Source organism: Gorilla gorilla, chromosome 5 (assembly GCF_029281585.2).
Source record: "Gorilla gorilla gorilla isolate KB3781 chromosome 5, NHGRI_mGorGor1-v2.1_pri, whole genome shotgun sequence".
NCBI classification, from domain to species: domain Eukaryota; kingdom Metazoa; phylum Chordata; class Mammalia; order Primates; family Hominidae; genus Gorilla; species Gorilla gorilla.
The window spans coordinates 4,520,577-4,531,829 of record NC_073229.2 but is presented as its reverse complement, the minus strand read 5'-3'; positions in this window follow the sequence as shown (position 1 = coordinate 4,531,829).

Below are 11,253 nucleotides of genomic sequence, written 5' to 3'. Positions count from 1 at the left end.
TTTCCATGTTCATCCAGAAGGCTGTGTAGACATATCCATGTTCATACAGATGGCGGTGAAGATATTTCCATGTTCATACAGATAGCGGTGTAGATATTTCCATGTTCATACATATAGCGGTGTAGATATTTCCATGATCATACAGATGGCTGAGTAGATATATCCATGTTCATACAGATGGCGGTGAAGTTATTTCCATGTTCATACAGATAGCGGTGTAGATATTTCCATGTTCATACAGATGGCGGTGTAGATATTTCCATGTTCATACTGATAGCGGTGATGATATTTCCATGTTTATACAGGTAGCGGTGTAGATATTTCCATTTTTATACAGATAGCGGTGTAGATATTTCCATGTTTATACAGATAGCAGTGTAGATATTTCCATGTTTATACAGATAGCGGTGTAGATATCTCCTTCTTAATACAGATGGCGGTGCAGATATTTATATGTTCATACACATGGCGGTGCAGATATTTCCATGTTCATACAGATGGCGGTGTAGATATTTCCATGTTCATACAGATAGCGGTGTAGATATTTCCAAGTTTATAGGGAAAGCGGTGTAGTTATTTCCATGTGTAAAGAGGTAGCTGTGTAGATATTTCCATGTATATGCAGATAGCTGTGTAGATATTTCCATTTCCATGCAGACAGCGGTGTAGATATTTCCATGTTCAAACAGATAGCGGTGTAGATATTTCCATGTTCATACAGATAGCAGTGTAGATATTTCCATGTTCATACAGATAGCGGTGTAGATATTTCCATGTTCATACAGATAGCGGTGTAGATATTTCCATGTTCATACATATAGGGGTGCTGATATTTCCTTGTTTATACAGGTAGCGGTGTAGATATTTCCATGTTTATACAGATAGCGGTGTAGATATTTCCATGTTTATACAGATAGCGGTGTAGATATCTCCATCTTAATACAGATGGCGGTGTAGTTATTTATATGTTCATACAGTTGGCAGTGCATATATTTCCATGTTCATACAGATGGCGGTGTAGATATTTCCATGTTCATACAGATAGCGGTGTAGTTATTTCCATGTGTAAAGAGATAGCTGTGTAGATATTTCCATGTATATGCAGATACCAGTGTAGATATTTCCATTTTCATGCAGATAGCGGTGTAGATATTTTCATGTTCAAACAGATAGCGGTGTAGATATTTCCACGTTCATACAGATAGCGGTGTAGATATTTCCATGTTCATACAGATAGCAGTGTAGATATTTCCATGTTTATACAGATAGCGGTGAAGATGTATGCATGTTTACAGAGATAGCGGTGTAGATATTTCCATGTTCAAACAGATAGCGGTGTAGATATTTCCATGTTCATACAGATAGAGGTGTAGATATTTCCATGTTTATACAGATTGCGGTGAAGATGTATGCATATTTACACTGATAGCGGTGTAGATATTTCCATGTTCATACAGATAGCGGTGTAGATATTTCCATGTTCATCCAGATGGCTGTGTAGATATATCCATGATCATACAGATAGCGGTGTACATATTTCCATTTTCATACAGGTAGTGGTGTAGATATTTCCATGTTCATACAGATAGCGGTGTAGCTATTTCCATATTCATACAGATAGCGGTGTAGATATTTCCATGTTCATAGAGATAGCGGTGTAGATATTCCCATGTTCAATAAGATAGCGGTGCTGATATTTCCATGTTTATACAGGTAGCGGTGTAGATATTTCCATGTTCATACAAATGGCGGTGTAGATATTTGCATGTTTATAGAGATAGCGCTATAGTTATTTCCATGTGCAAAGAGATAGCTTTGTAGATATTTCCATGTATATGCAGATCGCTGTGTAGATATTTCCATTTTCATGCAGATATCGGTGTAGATATTTCCATGTTCATCCAGATGGCTGTGTAGATATATCCATGTTCTTACAGATAACGGTGTAGATATTTCCATGTTCATACAGATGGCGGTGTAGATATTTCCATGTTCATCAAGATGGCTGTGTAGATATATCCATGTTCATACAGATAGCGGTGTAGATATTTCCATGTTCATACAGATAGCCGTGTATATATTTCCATGTTCATACAGATAGCGGTGTAGATATTTTTATTTTCATACAGATAGCAGTGTAGATATTTCCATGTTTATACAGATAGCGGTGAAGATGTATGCATGTTTACACAGAGAGCGGTGTAGATATTTCCATGTTCAAACAGATAGTGGTGTAGATATTTCCATGTTCATACAGGTAGCGGTGTAGATATTTCCATGTTTATACAGATTGCGGTGAAGATGTATGCATATTTACACAGATAGCGGTGTAGATATTTCCATGTTCATACAGATAGCGGTGTAGATATTTCCATGTTCATACAGATAGCGGTGTAGATATTTCCATGTTCATACAGATTGCGGTGCTGATATTTCCATGTTTATAAAGGTAGCGGTGTAGATATTTCCATGTTTATACAGACAGCGGTGTAGATATTTCCATGTTTATACAGATAGCGGTGTAGATATTTCCATGTTTATACAGATAGCGGTGTAGATATCTCCATCTTAATAAAGATGGCGGTGTAGATAGTTATATGTTCATACAGTTGGCGGTGCAGATATTTCCATGTTCATACAGATGGCGGTGTAGATATTTCCATGTTCATACAGATAGCGGTGTAGTTATTTCCATGTGCAAAGAGATAGCTGAGTAGATATTTCCATGTATATGCAGATAGCAGTATAGATATTTCCATTTTCATGCAGATAGCGGTGTAGATATTTCCATGTTCAAACAGATAGCAGTGTAGATATTTCCATGTTCATACAGAGAGCGGTGTAGATATTTCCATGTTCAGATAGCGGTGTAGATATTTCCATGTTTATACAGATAGCGGTGAGGATGTATGCATGTTTACACAGATAGCGGTGTAGATATCTCCATCTTAATATAGATTGGGTTGTAGATATTTATATCTTCATACAGATGTCGGTGCAGATATTTCCATGTTCATACAGATGGCAGTGTAGATATTTGCATGTATATAGAGATAGCGCTGTAGTTATTTCCATTTGTAAAGAGATAGCTTGGTAGATATTTCCATGTATATGCAGATCGCTGTGTAGATATTTCCATTTTCATGCAGATAGCGGTGTAGATATTTCCATGTTCAGATAGCGGTGTAGATATTTCCATGTTCATGCAGATAGCAGTGTAGATATTTCCATGTTTATAGTGATAGCGGTGAAGATGTATGCATGTTTATGCAGATAGCAGTGTAGATATTTCCATGTTCATCCAGATGGCTGTGTTGATATATCAATGTTCATACAGATGGCGGTGAAGATATTTCCATGTTCATACAGATAGCGGTGTAGTTATTTCCGTGTGTAAAGAGATAGCTGTGTAGATATTTCCATGTATATGCAGATAGCTGTGTAGATATTTCCATTTTCATGCAGATAGCGTTTTAGATATTTCCATGTTCAAACAGATAGCGGTGTAGATATTTCCATGTTCATAGAGCGGTGTAGATATTTCCATGTTCATACAGATAGCGGTGTAGATATTTCCATGTTTATACAGATAGTGGTGAAGATGTATGCATGTTTACACAGATAGCGGTGTAGATATTTCCATGTTCATACAGATAGCGGTGTAGATATTTCCATGTTCATCCAGATGGCTGTGTAGACATATCCATGTTCATACAGATGGCGGTGAAGATATTTCCATGTTCATACAGATAGCGGTGTAGATATTTCCATGTTCATCCAGATGGCTGTGTAGTTATATCCATGTTCATACAGATAGCGGTGTAGATATTTCCATGTTCATACAGATAGCGGTGTAGATATTTCCATGTTCATACAGATAGCGGTGTAGATATTTCCATGTTCATACAGATAGCGGTGTAGATATTTCCATGTTCGTAAAGATAGAGGGGCTGTTATTTCCATGTTCATACAGATAGCGGTGCTGATATTTCCATGTTTATACAGGCAGCGGTGTAGATATTTCCATGTTTATACAGATAGCGGTGTAGATATCTCCTTCTTAATACAGATGGCGGTGTAGATATTTATATGTTAATACAGATGGCGGTGCAGATATTTCCATGTTCATACAGATGGTGGTGTAGATATTTCCATGTTTATAGATATAGCGGTGTAGTTATTTCCATGTGTAAAGAGATAGCTGTGTATATATTTCCATGTATATGCAGATAGCTTTGTAGATATTTCCATTTTCATGCAGTTAGCGGTGTAGATATTTACATGTTCAAACAGATAGCGGTGTAGGTATTTCCATGTTCATTCAGATAGCTTTGTAGATATTTCCATGTTCATACAGATAGCGTTGTAGATATTTCCATGTTCATACAGATAGCGGTGTAGATATTTCCATGTTCATACAGATAGCGGTGCTGATATTTCCATGTTTATACAGGTAGAGGTGTAGATATTTCCATCTTTATACAGATAGCGGTGTAGATATTTCCATGTTTATACAGATAGCGGTGTAGATATTTCCATGTTTATTGAGATAGCGGTATAGATATCTCCATCTTAATACAGATGTTGGTGTAGATATTTATATGTTCATACAGATGGCGGTGCAGATATTTCCATGTTCATACAGATGGCGGTGTAGTTATTTCCATGTTCAGATAGCGGTATAGATATTTCCATGTTCATACAGATAGCGGTGTAGATATTTCCATGTTCATACAGATAGCGGTGTAGATAATTCCATGTTCATACAGGTAGCGGTGTAGATTTTTCTATGTTCATACAGATAGCGGTGTAGATATTTCCATGTTCATACAGATAGCGGTGTAGTTATTTCCATGTGTAAAGAGATAGCTTTGTAGATATTTCCATGTATATGCAGATAGCTGTGTGGATATTTCCATTTTCATGCAGATAGCGGTTTAGATATTTCCATGTTCAAACAGATAGCGGTGTAGATATTTCCATGTTCATAGAGATAGCGGTGCAGATATTTCCATGTTTATACAGATAGCGGTGAAGATGTATGCATGTTTACACAGATAGCGGAGTAGATATTTCCATGTTCATACAGATCGCGGTGTAGATATTTCCATGTTCATCCAGATGGCTGTGTAGACATATCCATGTTCATACAGATGGCGGTGAAGTTATTTCCATGTTCATACAGACAGCGGTGTAGATATTTCCATGTTCATACAGATAGCGGTGTAGATATTTCCATGTTCATACAGATGTCTGTGTAGATATATCCATGTTCATACAGATGACGGTGAATAGATTTCCATGTTCATACAAATAGCAGTGTAGATATTTCCATGTTCATACAGATAGCGGTGTAGATATTTCCATGTTCATACCGATAGCGGTGCTGATATTTCCATGTTTATACAGGTAGCGGTGTAGATATTTCCATGTTTATACAGATAGCGGTGTAGATATTTCCATGTTTATACAGATAGCGGTGTAGATATTTCCATGTTTATACAGATAGCGGTGTAGATATCTCCTTCTTAATACAGATGGCTGTGTAGATGTTTATATGTTCATACAGATGGCGGTGCAGATATTTCCATGTGCATACAGACGGCAGTGTAGATATTTCCAAGTTTATAGAGATTGCGGTGTAGTTATTTGCATGTGTAAAGAGGTAGCTGTGTAGATATTTCCATGTATATGCAGATAGCTGTGTAGATATTTCCATTTTCACGCAGATAGCGTTTTAGATATTTCCATGTTCAAACAGATAGCGGTGTAGATATTTCCATGTTCATAGAGAGAGCGGTGTAGATATTTCCATGTTCATACAGATAGCGGTGTAGATATTTCCATGTTTATACAGATAGCGGTGAAGATGTATGCATGTTTACACAGATAGCGGTGTATATATTTCCATGTTCATACAGATAGCGGTGTAGATATTTCCATGTTCATCCAGATGGCTGTGTAGACATATCCATGTTCATACAGATGGCGGTGAAGGTATTTCCATGTTCATTCAGATAGCGGTGTAGATATTTCCATGTTCATCCAGATGGCTGTGTAGTTATATCCATGTTCATACAGATAGCGGTGTAGATATTTCCATGTTCATACAGATAGCGGTGTAGATATTTCCATGTTCATACAGATAGCGGTATAGATATTTCCGTGTTCATACAGATAGCGGTGAAGATATTTCCATGTTCATACAGGTAGCGGTGTAGATATTTCCATGTTCATACAGATAGCGGTGCTGATATTTCCATTTTTATACAGGCAGCGGTGCAGATATTTCCATGTTTATACAGATAGCAGTGTAGATATCTCCTTCTTAATACAGATGGCGGTGTAGATATTTATATGTTCATACAGATGGCGGTGCAGATATTTCCATGTTCATACAGATGGTGGTGTAGATATTTCCATGTTTATAGATATAGCGGTGTAGTTATTTCCATGTGTAAAGAGATAGCTGTGTATATATTTCCATGTATATGCAGATAGCTTTGTAGATATTTCCATTTTCATGCAGTTAGCGGTGTAGATATTTACATGTTCAAACAGATAGCGGTGTAGGTATTTCCATGTTCATTCAGATAGCTTTGTATATATTTCCATGTTCATACAGATAGCGTTGTAGATATTTCCATGTTCATACAGATAGCGGTGTAGATATTTCCATGTTCATACAGATAGCGGTGCTGATATTTCCATGTTTATACAGGTAGCGGTGTAGATATTTCCATGTTTATACAGATAGCGGTGTAGATATTTCCATGTTTATTGAGATAGCGGTATAGATATCTCCATCTTAATACAGATGTTGGTGTAGATATTTATATGTTCATACAGATGGCGGTGCAGATATTTCCATGTTCATACAGATGGCGGTGTAGATATTTCCATGTTCAGATAGCTGTGTAGATATTTCCATGTTCATACAGATAGCGGTGTATATATTTCCATGTTCATACAGATAGCGGTGTAGATAATTCCATGTTCATACAGGTAGTGGTGTAGATTTTTCTATGTTCATACAGATAGCGGTGTAGATATTTCCATGTTCATACAGATAGCGGTGTAGTTATTTCCATGTGTAAAGAGATAGTTGTGTAGATATTTCCATGTATATGCAGATAGCTGTGTGGATATTTCCATTTTCATGCAGATAGCGGTTTAGATATTTCCATGTTCAAACAGATAGCGGTGTAGATATTTCCATGTTCATACAGATAGCGGTTTAGATATTTACATGTTTATACAGATAGCGGTGAAGATGTATGCATGTTTACACAGATAGCGGTGTAGATATTTCCATGTTCATACAGATCGCGGTGTAGATATTTCCATGTTCATCCAGATGGCTGTGTAGACATATCCATGTTCATACAGATCGCGGTGTAGATATTTCCATGTTCATCCAGATGGCTGTGTAGACATATCCATGTTCATACAGATGGCGGTGAAGATATTTCCATGTTCATACAGACAGCGGTGTAGATATTTCCATGTTCATACAGATAGCGGTGTAGATATTTCCATGTTCATACAGATGGCTGTGTAGATATATCCATGTTCATACAGATGACGGTGAATATATTTCCATGTTCATACAGATAGCGGTGTAGTTATTTCCATGTTCATACAGATAGCGGTGTAGATATTTCCATGTTCATACCGATAGCGGTGCTGATATTTCCATGTTTATACAGGTAGCGGTGTAGATATTTCCATGTTTATACAGGTAGCGGTTTAGATATTTCCATGTTTATACATATAGCGGTGTAGATATTTCCAAGTTTATACAGAGAGCGGTGAAGATATCACCATCTTAAAGCAGTTGGCGGTGTAGAAATATATATATGTTCATACAGATGGCGGTGCAGATATTTCCATGTTCATACAGATGGCGCTGTAGATATTTGCATGTTTATAGATATAGCGGTGTCAATATTTCCATGTGTATAGAGATAGCTTTGTAGATATTTCCATGTATATGCAGATAGCTGTGTAGATATTTCTATTTTCATGCAGATAGGGGTTTAGATATTTCCATGTTCAAACAGATAGTGGTGTAGATATTTCCATGTTCATACAGATAGCGGTGTAGATATTTCCATGTTTATACAGATAGCGGTGAAGATGTATGCATGTTTACACAGATAGCGGTGTAGGTATTTCCGTGTTCATACAGATCGCGGTGTAGATATTTCCATGTTCATCCAGATGGCTGTGTAGACATATCCATGTTCATACAGATGGCGGTGAAGATATTTCCATGTTCATACAGACAGCGGTTTAGATATTTCCATGTTCATACAAATAGCGGTGTAGATATTTCCATGTTCATACAGATGACTGTGTAGATATATCCATGTTCATACAGATGACGGTGAAGATATTTCCATGTTCATACAGATAGCGGTGTAGATATTTCCATGTTCATACCGATAGCGGTGCTGATATTTCCATGTTCATACAGGTAGCGGTGTAGATATTTCCATGTTTATACAGATTGCGGTGTAGATATTTCCATGTTTATACAGATAGCGGTGTAGATATTTCCATGTTTATACAGATAGCGGTGTAGATATTTCCATGTTTATACAGATAGCGGTGTAGATATCTCCTTAATACAGATGGCGGTGTAGAAGTTTATACGTTCATACAGATGGCGGTGCAGATATTTCCATGTTCATACAGATGGCGGTGTAGATATTTCCAAGTTTATAGAGATAGCGGTGTAGTTATTTGCATGTGTAAAGAGGTAGCTGTGTAGATATTTCCATGTATATGCAGATAGCTGTGTAGATATTTCCATTTTCATGCAGACAGCGGTGTATATATTTCCATGTTCAAACAGATAGCGGTGTAGATATTTCCATGTTCATACAGATAGCGGTGTAGATATTTCCATGTTCATACAGATAGCGGTGTAGATATTTCCATGTTCATACAGATAGCGGTGTAGATATTTCCATGTTCATACAGATAGCGGTGCTGATATTTCCATGTTCATACAGGTAGTGGTGTAGATATTTCCATGTTTATACAGATAGCGGTGTAGATATTTCCATGTTTATACAGATAGCGGTGTAGATATCTCCATCTTAATAAAGATGGCAGTGTAGATATTTATATGTTCATACAGTTGGCGGTGCAGATATTTCCATGTTCATACAGATGGCGGTGTAGATATTTCCATGTTCATACAGATAGCGGTGTAGTTATTTCCATGTGTAAAGAGATAGCTGTGTACATATTTCCATGTATATGCAGATAGCTGTGCAGATATTTCCATTTTCATGCAGATAGCGGTTTAGATATTTCCATGTTCGAAGAGATAGCGGTGTAGATATTTCCATGTTCATAGAGATAGCGGTGTAGATATTTCCGTGTTTATACAGATAGCGGTGAAGATGTATGCATGTTTACACAGATAGCAGTGTAGATATTTCCATGTTCATACAGATAGCCTTGTAGATATTTCCATGTTCATCCAGATGTCTGTGTAGATATTTCCATGTTCATACAGATAGCGGTGTAGATATTTCCATGTTCATACAGATAGCGGTGTAGATATTTCCATGTTCATACCGATAGCGGTGCTGATATTTCCATGTTTATACAGGTAGCGGTGTAGATATTTCCATGTTTATACAGATAGCGGTGTAGATATTTCCATGTTTATACAGATAGCGGTGTAGATATTTCCATGTTTATACAGATAGCTGTGTAGATATCTCCTTCTTAATACAGATGGCTGTGTAGATGTTTATATGTTCATACAGATGGCGGTGCAGATATTTCCATGTGCATACAGATGGCAGTGTAGATATTTCCAAGTTTATAGAGATTGCGGTGTAGTTATTTGCATGTGTAAAGAGGTAGCTGTGTAGATATTTCCATGTATATGCAGATAGCTGTGTAGATATTTCCATTTTCATGCAGACAGCGGTGTAGATATTTCCATGTTCAAACAGATAGCGGTGTAGATATTTCCACGTTCATACAGATAGCGGTGTAGATATTTCCATGTTCATACAGATAGCGGTGTAGATATTTCCATGTTCATACAGATGGCGGTGTAGATATTTCCATGTTCATACAGATAGCGGTGCTGCTGTTTCCATGATTATACAGGTAGCGGTGTAGATATTTCCATGTTTTTACAGATAGCGGTGTAGATATTTCCATGTTTATACAGATAGCGGTGTAGATATTTAAATGTTTATACAGATAGCGGTGTAGATATCTCCATCTTAATATAGATTGGGTTGTAGATATTTATATCTTCATACAGATGTCGGTGCAGATATTTCCATGTTCATACAGATGGCAGTGTAGATATTTGCATGTATATAGAGATAGCGCTGTAGTTATTTCCATGTGTAAAGAGATAGCTTGGTAGATATTTCCATGTATATGCAGATCGCTGTGTAGATATTTCCATTTTCATGCAGATAGCGGTGTAGATATTTCCATGTTCAGATAGCGGTGTAGATATTTCCATGTTCATGCAGATAGCAGTGTAGATATTTCCATGTTTATACAGATAGCGGTGAAGATGTATGCATGTTTATGCAGATAGCGGTGTAGATATTTCCATGTTCGTCCAGATGGCTGTGTTGATATATCCATGTTCATACAGATGGCGGTGAAGATATTTCCATGTTCATACAGATAGCGGTGTAGTTATTTCCGTGTGTAAAGAGATAGCTGTGTAGATATTTCCATGTATATGCAGATTGCTGTGTAGATATTTCCATTTTCATGCAGATAGTGTTTTAGATATTTCCATGTTCAAACAGATAGCGGTGTAGATATTTCCATGTTCATAGAGAGAGCGGTGTTGATATTTCCATGTTCATACAGATAGCGGTGTAGATATTTCCATGTTTATACAGATAGTGGTGAAGATGTATGCATGTTTACACAGATAGCGGTGTAGATATTTACATGTTCATAGAGATAGCGGTGTAGATATTTCCATCTTCATCCAGATGGCTGTGTAGACATATCCATGTTCATACAGATGGCGGTGAAGATATTTCCATGTTCATACAGATAGCGGTGTAGATATTTCCATGTTCATACAGATAGCGGTGTAGATATTTCCATGTTCATACAGATAGCGGTGTAGATATTTCCATGTTCATACAGGTAGCGGTGTAGATATTTCCATGTTCATACAGATAGCGGTGCTGATATTTCCATGTTTATACAGGCAGCGGTGTAGATATTTCCATGTTTATA